Raw genomic sequence first — 12850 nt, 5'->3', positions numbered from 1 at the left:
ATGCAGTCACTCTGACAGTCTGAGTGTGCCTGGAATGACTCTCGCCTTTTCTCTGGTATTTTACCAGTTCTATGTTATACTTCATATACTTCTAGTAAGAGTTAAAGAAGAGATTCACAAACCCATTTTCTCCCTATGCCATCTTCAGCAGGCTTAAGCACATTTAAAACTAACGTAGCTGCAAAGATGTCAATGAAAGCCAAATTTCAAGAAAATTAAGTTGCCAGTGAGTAATCAAAGACATTCCAGGCTTGATTTTTGTCTCTGTTGTTGACAGAACACAAGAAAACAATGTAATCTCTAACCTAAGTCTATTTTTATTTTAAGTAAACCAAACACTTTTGATATGGGACAAACTTTTCAGAGATGGTCTTTTTCCAAGCACAGCTACACTCTATTGTGGGCCCTGGCTATTTACTTGTAGGCTTTAACAGCTTGCTATCTGTGGCTGTCAAATTCCTTCAACTTTCTGACCTAAGCACTGGACTTTATAATGATGAGCCAATTCCTAAGGTATTCTCAATGGCAAATCATTAGAGAGAAATATTATTTTAAGGCACCAAGAACTGTTCTGACATGCTTACTCTGTAGGGTGCAGAATAAAGCCGTGGTTCTCAAAGGCTTGGTCTCTTCTCCCAGGCAATCAGCACCAGAACAAGAGGACACAGTCTCAAGCTGCACCAGGGGAAGTCTAGGCTTGAGGTAAGGAGAAAGTTCTTCACAGAGAGAGTTGTTAGCCATTGGAATATGCTGCCCGGGGAGGTGGTGGAGATACCATCCCTGGAGGTGTTCAAGAGGGGATTGGACGTGGCACTTGGTGCTGTGATTTAGTAGTCATGAGGTCTGTGGTGACAGGTTGGACTTGATGACCTTTGAGGTCTTTTCCAACCTTATTGAGTCTATGATTCTACGACTCTACCTATGCCAGAAGGCAGCCAGCATCTAGAAATTAAAACTCATTATAAAGATTCCCACATGCTTTGAATTCTGCTGTTGGGCCTAGACAAGAGGAGCTATGAACCAGCAGAAATCTTGAATATAGACTTGCCATGGCCCTAAAGCATTCCTCAATTTCTCTCATTTATAGGTCTGACTTCATAAAAACACCCCATTTGCAGCACAGGAACCTCCAGCTCCACACGGTCAACAGGAAACAAAGGTAAGATCACCTTTTTGTTTGGTTTCTAGAGCATTTTGAGTACTGAAGCTCTCTGAATGGGGACAACTCAGGTTTTGCTCAGTTTTCCATCTGAAGAAGCTAATTCCACATGTGTTTCACATGCATTTTTCATAGTTGTAGTGTATTTTTCACAATAGGATTCCATATGACATGTTGGTATAAGGGAAAAAGGGGAAGAAAAGAAAAAAAAAAGAAAGATGATGATGACCCTAAACAATGTAATACCCATCCTGCTTCTGCTGTGCTTCAGCCCTTCACCTTACTCTGTCTTCAGCTGAAACACCGTCTGTGTCTGTGAATATTTCCACCCATTAATGATTCCCATCCTTTCACTGGTAGTGGGAGCATGCCCACCTGCAACTCCTGGTGTTCTCTCGGAAATTGTTGATACTTTTAAAAAGCTTTTCTGTTAAGGAATTAGTTTCAGAGGTTTTGTATTTCCAATTTTGCCTCTTATGCTGCAGATACTGAAAGATGAAATTATGACAGTAATTATACCTCTATCTGTGTGGGAGATGACATACTGCAGCCCAGGGTTAGTAATCCGTGTCAGAGTATTTTACAGGGTATTTAATGGGTAAGCACTTAGTCTGCAAACAGCTAGGTGGAGGCTAGAAATTCATGATATAAGTTTGAGAGATTTATTTTAGTACAGTTTTCTACTAGCTACAGGGCCCATTTTACCAATCTCCCTTACACCATTAAATATGCATATATATACAAACTGTGCCTAAATGACCAAACTTTCTTGTAAACATCCACAGCTGTCAGGGATGTTCCCCTAACAGAAACAGCTGCCAAGGAAGAGATCAGTCTGTTTCATTCAGAAAACAAGTTCTAGAGAAATTCATGTATCAGGTCTGTAGACTGTCTAGACACTCTTTAATAAGGAATTAATTGTAGTTCGGTCAAGAGACTACTACTGTCCACAAAACAGTCACTTCTTGTCTGCATTTATTTAGTGTCTCTGCTCTCTTCAGTAGTTTGAATTACATTAAGCTAACTCCTAGTTTGTATGTCTGACATACATAATCTGGACCAGATACTTGGGTTGCCATCCATGCTAGTTTTGGACTGGACTACCAAGGAACACCAAGGTTATTACAGAACTGGAGCATCTCTTCTATGAGGAAAGGCTGAGTGCTGGGAGTTTTCATTCTGGAGAAGTGGGGATTAATGTATGTAAATATCTGAAGAGAAGGTGCAATCAAGATTGAGTCAGTGGCACTCAGTGACAGCAGGTGAGGCAATGGGCACAACTGAAACACAGGAGATTTCCTCTGAACATCAGGAGACACTTCTTTATTCTGAGGGTGACCAAGCACTGCAGCGTTTGCCCACACAGTTTGTGGAGTCTCCATCCTTGGAGATATTTAAAAGCTATCTGGGCACAGTCCTGGGTAACTGGCTCTGAGCAGCCTTGCTTGAGCAGAGAGAACTGGCCTCCCAAAGCCTGACCTCAACCACGCAGTGAATCTGTGGAAGTATTTTAAGATTAAAATGCTTCCTATTTAGACTATCAGAAGGCTTTATGCTACAAATAAGCCTTTGTACGCAGTTAAAAACCACGCTGTTCAAGGAAATGTTTCCTAAGAAGAAACAGAGGCAGCTCTTTCTCCAGTTATTTGAATCATTGCACCGGCTTTTTATGCATATCCTTCACTTTACCCATCTGCCTTCATAATGCAGGAAACAGCGCAGCTTTTCAGTCCTTGCCTATCATGTTCTTTTCTCACAGAAGTTCTTTGCCTTCCTCTTCACCAGAGAGAAAGATCCTAAACATCAATGTATGGTGGAAGGACAGCATGACCCAAGAGTGCTGGTCGCCAAAGTTACAAAATTGCTTAGCCTCACAGGTTGCCAGATTCGCCAGTTGTGAGCTGCAGCTCTTACTTAAATAAAGGTACAAAAATCATAAGTCATCAGAAAATCCAACTTCTCATTCGCTTCTGTGAAACTAGAAACCTTCAATGAATCTCTCTACTGTAAATGTCCGTATTTAAAATGGAAAGGAGCCAATCCTCAAAAGTCTTTGTAAGTGGAGATTAAGACCAATCAGACCTGATTGCTACTGGAGATTAGATTCAGAGACATCTTCTGGATTGCATACCATCAAAAGTTCCCAGCTATGTGTACTCTCAGGTGGCTTCAGTTTCAAGAGTGGGAGATATTCTTACCAGCTCCTTATTTCAAGCCAGAGGGGTTTTATGGAGAAAAATGCAGTATTCCTAAAACACAATTTGTTATCAAATAGTAGCTTCCTCCTGTAAATCAAATATGATTTGATCTTAGTGCAGTCTATTTATTTTGTCTCTATTACTGGTAAAGTCTGAAGGGAATCAATTTTTGAACAGCAGTAGTAGATAATCTCAGGAATCCTCAACAGTACATCATCTGCCTCTGTAACTTCATCCTGTGAAAGGCCAGGCAGCCACCGAGAACAGAGCATCTCAGTCCTCTTGCATATTAGTGAGGCTTACAAATCACTAGTACTGGCATCTGAAGCTATGAAGTACCCAAAACTATAGTGACAAGTAATATGAAGCATATTATTTTCAGATTTGACTTTAGTGTTTGATAAGGAACATATCAGCAGACGGCACTTCCTCACCTTCTCTCTCCTGAAGATAAAGGGAAGGATAATTCACACATTACACAACTAATCTTCCAGCCATGGCACTCCCCTTCTGATCCCTTTCCCTTCTCTACTCAGAATAGAATAGAATAGAATAGACCAGGTTGGAAGAGACCTTCAAGATCATCGCGTCCAACCTATCATCCAACGCCACCTAATTAACTAAACCATGCAACCAAGCATCCTATCAAGTCTCCTCCTGAACACCTCCAGTGATGGTGACTCCACCACCTCCTCGGGCAGCCCATTCCAATGGCCAATCACTCTCTCTGTGTAGAACTTCTTCCTAACCTCCAGCCTAAACCTCCCCTGGCACAGCTTGAGACTGTGTTCTGGCACTGGTTGCCTGCGAGAAGAGACCAACCTCTGCAATAAGGTCTCCCCTGAGCCTCCTCTTCTCCAGGCTAAGCAATCCCAGCTCCCTCAGCCTCTCCTCATAGGGCTTGTGTTCCAAACCCCTCACCAACTTTGTTGCCCTTCTCTGGACACGCTCCAGTAAGTCAACATCCTTCCTAAACTATCTTCTGCCTTTTTAAACCCCTCATGCCCAGAGGCTATCATCCTTCCCAGGGCTGCTTGCACACAGACCACAGCAAACCTCAAAGCAAAGAAAGATCAACTAGACACAGGGAGGAAATAATTTCTTTCTCAGGCACAGTGGAGAGCTGGCTGTGCCCTTGCAGCTGACGCTGAGGCCAGCTACCCACATCCTAGGACAGCCCCATGCAGGTCTTGCACAAACTGTTGCTGCTCTTGTGTGCTTTCAGTACTGGTCTTTACTCTTCCCTACCAAATTTTTGTCTCCTGTGTATTGCTGGCACAACTTCACTGTCTTCTGGGGGAAGTAAGAAGCTAGTGGCTGAGCTGTAGGGTAAAGCTGGATCCCTGCATCGACTAAAGCAGATGGGAGGGGTATGATGCAGCCCTGTTTTAACATCTGGGAAACCTCACCTTATTTCAACAGTCACATTAGAACATATCTCAGAGAAGGCAAGCCACCTGCCTTTCTCAGCAAATGTCAGATGACTTTTCCACTGTGCTGGCACTGCAGTGTCCCTGATCTGTGTGTCAAGGGTTCCTGGCCAGTGATGCTCATCCAAATGCTGCTTCAGCTGGTCAATGCTGACCATTACTTTTCAGAAGTTTGGTGCTGGATGTGATTATCTTGCATTTTATCTGTGATCTTTATTCCTCCACGGCTTGCTTAAACATGATTCTGATGATGAAGGTAAAAGTTAACATTGAAGATAAAGCAATCATCTCTTATGGATTAGAAATTCGCTTTAGCAAGTCTAAATTCCAATGATCTAGATTCTTTCAGTGTAGTCTAATCAAGTCAAAATTGTTTCCTTTGGGGTATGAATGGCATACACATAATAGAAAGATACCATTTAATTACCAGTTGAAGTCTATAAATGTAAATTGTAAATTTATGTATGTGAAGAGATGAATAAGAACTACAAAGATTATCTGAAACAAGGCTCTGGAAAGTGTTCAGAGAAGGGCAAGGAGGCTTGTGAAGGGCCTGGAGCATGTGGCCTGCGCTCTGAGGGAGCTGGGGTTGTTCAGTCTGGAGAAGAGGAGGCTGAAGGGAGACCTTGTTGCTCTCTACAACTACCTGAAGGGAGGTTGGAGTGAGGAAAGGGCCTGTCTTTTCTCCTCGATGACAAGTGAGCAGAATAGAGGAAATGGTTACAAGCTGCACCAGGGGAGGTTTAGGCTGGATGTTAGGAAATATTTCTTCACTGAAAGGGTTATTAAACATTGGAATGCTTCTATACAGGGAGAGTGATTGCCCATTGGAATGGACTGCCGGGGGAGGTGGTGGAGTAGCCATCATTGAAGGTGTTCAGGAGAAGACTTGATGGGGTGCTTGGTGCCATGGGTTAGTTGTTTAGGTGGGTTGCATTGGTTGATGGGTTGGACACGATGATCTTGAAGGTCTCTTCCAACCTGGTTTATTCTATGTATGTAGATTCTATGCTCTGCCTGGGGCAGTGGTGGAGTCACCATCCCTTGGACATGTTTAAGCAGCATGTGAGCCTGGCACTTAGGGACATGGTTTAATGTTGACCCTTCAGTGCTGGATTGAGGGTTGGACTGGATGACCTTTGAGCTCTCTTCCAAGTCTGGGTGGTTGGTTTTTGTTTGTTTGTTTGTTTTCTTCACTGTTTCTGGAGTGACAACATCAGCCCAGCAGAGTCTCAAATGTTTCAAAATGAAGCAGAAGTGTCCTGTGCATAGTAAAGCCGATCTTACAGGCTATTCTAAGTGCTGGTTGCATCTTTTTGAATGCTGTGAGAGGGCTTGCTTTGTTTGTCATGATGCATTCCTTGTGCAGAATCACAAGAGCCAGAAGGGTGTGCGATGTATCAAACAGGGCTCACCAGACGTTTTCTCTCTGAGTGATCACTGGACAACTGAAGTGTGCTATTCAGGTCACTCCAGAGCTGAATTTAAAAACATGCTTTCCTTTTCCAAGACAATAGGTAAATGGAGAGAATCCATTTGCTTGGTGTGCCCACCTGTTCATGCTAACTAGCTGCCCTGCGGTAGCAATGGGTGGAAACAAACTTTGTTTATTTATTATCTGCCTGTTTCTGCAAAAGAATCAAATCACAGTTTAGAAAGGGAAAACACTCCATGCTCCACTCTGAGCATAAAGGCTTCTTATTTTATATAAATTATTTTATCCTTAATTTAGCCCCCTCCCCAATTCAAAATATAAGGCTGGGATTGTTGTTCTATATTAATTGTGTGCTTTTGGAGGTAAGGTTAGGTCAACCCTTTTATTTATAGACCTTTTTACTGAAGGCTTTCTAACATTGATATAATAGATATTTGTGGTAGATGCTGCATTAGATGCAGTGCTGAAGTTTGAGTAGAAGAACTCAGGTGGGAGGTATCTTTATTAGTTGAAAGTGAACAAATAAGAAGTATGACTTAGACTTCAAGTTGTATTTGGTGAACATTCATTATCTTCTGCTCTTTTGGTTAGTCACTGTGTATGAGCAATGTGTTCGTACCTACATTTCATCCTAAACTCTTGAACCTAAGAACCTCTTCATGCCTAAAATACTCCAGTTTAGTAATACTGCATTTAGCAAGCAGGTGGGACAAAGTTAACTTTTAACACTTAAGTTTTGTAATTAAAAAGAGAGGTTCCTGAGTGGTGACCTTGGGTGGGTATTCTGTACAAAAGCAGAGAGCACAGAGACCAGTTGTGTTGAACTGATTGAAAGCACCTTACTTGTTTCCTTGCTCAGAACAAGGCAGTGCTTGAAGCTCCACCGTTCAGCATGGATGTGGGGGCATGCAGCCATGGTTCATGCCACAAGGTCCATGCCCCCAAGCCTGTATCTAGCAGGCCAGAGCAGGGTCAGTCTGAGGAAAGGAGAATGCAGGAACTTGGCAACAGAAAAGGAGCCTGGACATATCCTGAGCAGGCACTGGCATTTCAGGAGTCAAAAGCAAACCACAAAGAACCAAACTGCAGTCGAGGCTGTGCATAGGAAGACCTTAAACAGACACTTACTGCAGCCTTATTTGCAGTGCCCATGTTACCAGGAACATCAGTATCCCACTGGCAGAAGAGCAACGGTCTATTAGTTAGTCACATTCCAGTCTGATGATCTCAGAGGTCCCAGCATCATTGCTCCTTGCTTTCGTAGGGTCTGCTGTGCCCAGACATGTGTACTTCTCTGCCAGGCTCTCTGAAGTGCAAGGTCACCTCTTGTATTCCCTTAACTCAACAGTGCAAAAATGCCAGAAAGCAATGATTAGTCACACTGCCAGGAGAAGTCAGCTGGGTTTCAACACTTAATGCATTGCATTTTAATTATTTTTTTTAATTACTTTTTACCATTATGAATACAGGCAAGAATCCCATGGCAATTAAAAAACAACATTTTGAAGCCTGCAAGCCTTATGCATCCCCTTCTGCATGGCTTTACCCTGCTAGGACATAGCAGAAAGATGGTACAAAGCCAAATTAAAGCAGCAGGTACAGCAATAGCTGCATATTACCCAGAGTCCTCAAGTACTGTTACACTGCTAACAGTGCCTCCACTAGGAAGCCAGATGACATACTTTCTGATGCAACCCAAACATTGGTTACACATCCCATGGTTTTTGTACAGTTTCATGATATTCATATGTACAAATGTGAAAAAAAAAAGAGGAAATAAAAGGAAAAAGGGTTTGGTTTGCTAAAACCAAGAAAACCATCAGTCTTGAAGAGACAGTTAAGCTTGGATTGTGTTCCCAGAGACTACTTATTAATCTTTTCTTACCATGCTACTGTTTTCTGAACAATGAAAGAAAGCCTCAGCCCCAAATCCTGCTTTTATTTTCTTTCTGTTTTCTCTAAAAGAAGGATAAACAAAGACGTGCCTACCTCTTGGTTTGGTTTTGATAGGGCTTGACTGACTAGATCCCAACCTTGCACATAATGAAATATGCCTGTGCCTTCACTTTCAGAGTCAGTTATGGATACATCTAGAGGAAGCCAGAGGAAAAAACTCAACAGCTTGTAAACCTAGTGAGGAAATACTTAATGCAATGTACAGAGAAGTGACTCCTTAGTCAGCCAGTCTATGTGCAAGGAAAGAGAAAAGGATGGCGTTCCAGCTTGGTGGCACTGGTTGCCTTTACTGAAAAGGCCCCTGGGCTTCTGAGCCAGGCCTGCTGCTGCTGAGTGTGCTTGGTAAAACCCAGAACCTGCCCCATGTATAGAGTCATAGTAGACACATGGGCTGCTCCCCAGCAGTAGTATGTCAACGATGGTGAGAAAAGCAGGGGGACTTGTGAATCTGATGCACTCAGTACCCAGTGACTTACTGGTGTTTGTCTATGAGCAAGAAATGTGCATTTCTGGGACCTTTTCAAACCTAAAATACAAAATTCTTTCACTTCCCAACAGCACATTTAGTGCAAGGGGGAGGGAACTTCCTTGTATGTACTCAAGGTGTTAATGTAGGCAGCAATTTGAAGGATCTTTTCATGCCGGATCGAGAGAGTTGCTCATCTCCAGTGAGACACGGGAATGAACAATTCTGTCGATCCCATTTTGCAACGCAGCCAGCTTCTTCCCACACCAACATCTCCCTGCACTGCCAACACATAGGACATCTGAAATATCACAGTCAAGTCTCAAGAGTCAAAATGCATCGTTAATAATACAGAACATTCTTAGAAGAGGCCTAATCCACTGCAACGATGGGAGGGAGTAAGAAGTAGGAATGCAGATTTAAGGCAATCAAATATCTTTATCAATTTAAGGCAAGGATAACAAGGATAGTGTGATGAGGGGGAAATTAAAATTTGTTGTAATCAAAACAGGCATCACAAATATTTACAGTGAATTATTCATAATCACATACCATTGCATGGTCTCACAACATGGTCTCACAACAGTTTTTCAAGCAGGCACCTTTTCTCATTGCTCTGTTAATGGACCAGACTTCCAGAAGGCTGCAATTCTGAATTGCTCTGAATTACCTGAAATTATAGCTCTTTCCTTAGCTCCTGAATTCATTCTGATCACTAACTGTCCTGTATTTGCTGGGAGAGAATCCTAGGCCACCATAGTCTGCAGGTCATTAGCAGTTTCCAGTCAGCCAGGACAGCTGACCCCAGCTGTCTCACAGGTATAGCCATGAGCATTGGGCTTAGTACAAAGGGGGAAGTAAGGTAATTACAGGTGTTTCTTCTTGAGTTCCTGGTGTCTCCTGATCCTTCTCCTCCAAATGCCTAGAGGTGCTTGCTTACTGTTCTGCTCCCTAGACTGCCTTCCCATTTATTGTGCCTGCTGTACCTTTGCTGGGATGAGTATAACATTATGCTGACATTGGTATTAGTTTTACTGTTTTCATTTCAGCCCATGGGGTCTTCTCTCCTTGTCCTGATTTCCCTTCTCTGCTGTGCAGAGGTCACTGGGTCATGGAGTAACAGCAGTTGTTAAGCCCTGCATACAAGCTAAACATAACCACTAAATTCATAACTTCCAATTTCTGATACACATTTTGGTTCTGCAATTAATTTCTCACAGTTATCATCTGTAAGCATGCTTAATAACTGACTGGGAATCAGCATAATTTAGGGATGAATTTGGGTCTCTTAATGGGTATGATAAGATAATGATTTTGTTTTATTAATCGGAGGGTGATTTATTTGTTTGCATAACAGGTTTTTAATGAGTACACTAAAAGAAGTATTCCTGAACCCAGTGGTATTACAACAGCTGATATCTCTATTTACTCTAATTACCCAGAAAAAAAGCTTTTTTTATCACCACCCATCAGCCTGGCTACCTGGCTCACCAGAGATTTATTTTCATGTCTTCCAAACTGACCTGAATTTTCATACACAAGCACAAACTTTGTAATTTGAGGGAGTCACACCGTATTTTATTCAGTTCAAATCTCTTTGATTGCTAAACTTGTAACCCAGATAGATTTTGTTGGGAATCTGCACACTGCTTTAAAACTCCCCCAAACCCTAGGTCTGATCTAATTCCTCTGCTTACTCTGAAGGTCTTTCTAAACATTGACAATACCTGACATAGAATTAAAAGCTGCAGTAAAATTATTCTGCAGCTATCAAGTTTGCTTTATCTACTCCATCTGTTCAGAGAGAGTTTTATTTTCCTCTCATCAAGTTCTGTAACTCTTGGAATCTCAAGGATGTTTTTGTTTTTGTTTTACCTTTTAAAAACTATTATTTTGTTTGACAATTTCAAAACATTGCTAAAACATATTTAGATACTTTCTCGGCTGCACATCACAAAACCTATGTCACGTGGCACAACTTTCTTGAAGTGCTTCTTTATTACCTTGGAGCCTAGGATGGTCTGTAAGAACTAAAAGTGAACCCATTTTTATCAGAATAGGTAATTAATCACTGAAATAAACTGAAACAGCATATTCTCTGTTTTCTTAAATCCTTAAATGAAAAATGTTAATATGCACAGAATAGAGTTGCATGGTCTAAAGTCCCTTCCTAGTATTAAACCTGTCTGTAACAGCCCTGTCCTATTTATCCCTCAGAGTTCTCTAAATGTGAAGTACTGTTCGATCTCGCAGTTGACTTTTGTTTCATGAAGGAATAGAATAGAATAGAATAGAATAGAATAGAATAGACCAGGTTGGAAGAGACCTTCAAGATCATTGTGTCCAACCTATTATCCAACACACCTAATCAACTAAACCATGCAACCAAGCACCCTATCAAGTCTGAGATTTAGCAGGTAGGAAACCATGATTTTCACTCTGAGAAACCTACCGAAAGACATCCAAGTGCAGACGCATGAGTTCTGTGTAATACCTGACTTGAAATCAAATATACAGTAGTGCTTGGAAAGCATGAGATTAGCTCAGGCTAAGACTACAAGTGGAGGAATTTCAGGGCAGTTAAAAAAGTCATTTGAACTAACGCTGCTTAGCAACTGATCTAAATTAACTTTAATGATTTACTGTTAATCTACTCTGGCCAGAACCAATTTTTGCTCCAAAGGCATACGGAATGAAGAAGCATTTTGATTATGTTCCTTTGCTGAAGGAAGCTTTTCTGCAGTCTAGAAGTTGACTTTTCTAAACCACTCTTTTTCTTGTCTTTTTCAGCCCACTCCTCAACATGTTTAAGAATTACATATTTTGCTTTTTGCTAATGGAACCTCTAGTGAGGCTGGCATGACAGCAATATGGAGCTGATGACTATTAATTAAGATCATTAGCACAGGGGTTCATGATATCTTGACAACTTCAATAGACTCCCTGCTTGATCCTGGGCAAATACTGCCTCTCGCTTCCTTCTTGGGAGACTGCAGGGGAAACTGCTGTGCATCTTTAACTGAACTTTCATTTTGCTCTGGTGTCTGGGACATTAATATTTGATCATGGATATGCTACCCATAAGAACAGAAGAAGGTTGTTGATGGAAAAGTTGACAGCTGTTTACAAAAATTCCTAATGGTGTGTCCTAGATTAGTAGAAAGGCTTGACACATTGATATTTAAGTCTTTCTCATGAATACTTTACCACTAGCAGTAAGAAGTCTTAGCATGTCAAAAATTTTCTACTGGTCCGTCTGATTTTCTTCCAAATTAAGTCAGATTCTCACTTGCACTATCACCTAAATACACAAAGCCATTTGGACATATCTATGCTGTCACACCATCAGCTTCTAAAGTGACCAGGTTTTGCAGCAGAACTCATGAATACATGCTAGGTGAATTGGCACCAGCGGAGACTCGTAGGCACCAGGGAAGGAATAGACAGCAGCTGATGTGATGAGCATTGTGACCCTAAGGAGCGCTTGTAGAAGAGGCACATGTGGCTGAGGACCTGACTCACAGATGAGTATTGATGTAAGCCTGGCATCCAGAGCTCAGGTCTCTTTTATGCTGGAAGCTGACATTCTCTCTTTGTGTATGGCTGAGCTATGTGTTGAGGTACAGTGAGGGCTGGCTGCTTTCAAAGGGCAGGTGAGATAGATATTGAAGTGACTGATACTTGTAACATTGCCCACAGCTAAGTATGCCTATATTCTGACACATAAGTTAAAAACATGACAATAAATTGGTAAGGTTTAGTAACTATCACCTACTACAAACTCCCAGATGCCAATATGCCTCATTCTTGGCTTCACACTGCAGAAAACTGTCCCTCGTGGGCCTTGAAGAAAGCTGCCACTATCAGGATGCTCCAAGGAGATCTGATGTGTAGAGACAATTAAAGGCACTGATTGGTGTCTGCAAAGCTAGTGCCTTCTCCACAGATGATAATGTCATATTTTCTCTGTGTCACATTTGAAAGAAGTCCAGTAAGAACCAGCTTCACAAGGGCAATTCTCTGGCATGACTCAGGAAAGCAGCTTTAGCAAACATCTTGAGGCAGATACCTGTGCTCATCATGGTATGGGCAGAGGGGATGAGGGATATGCAGACAGTATGAAGGGCTCCCAAGCTGACTAACACAATAACCAGTAAGAGTTGTGGAGAGAGATTTCAAAACCACCAAATGGTGTCCTGCCTTATT

This window comes from Dryobates pubescens, chromosome 6 (genome assembly GCF_014839835.1).
Source record: "Dryobates pubescens isolate bDryPub1 chromosome 6, bDryPub1.pri, whole genome shotgun sequence".
NCBI lineage: Eukaryota > Metazoa > Chordata > Aves > Piciformes > Picidae > Dryobates > Dryobates pubescens.
Note: the sequence above shows the minus strand (reverse complement) of the source record.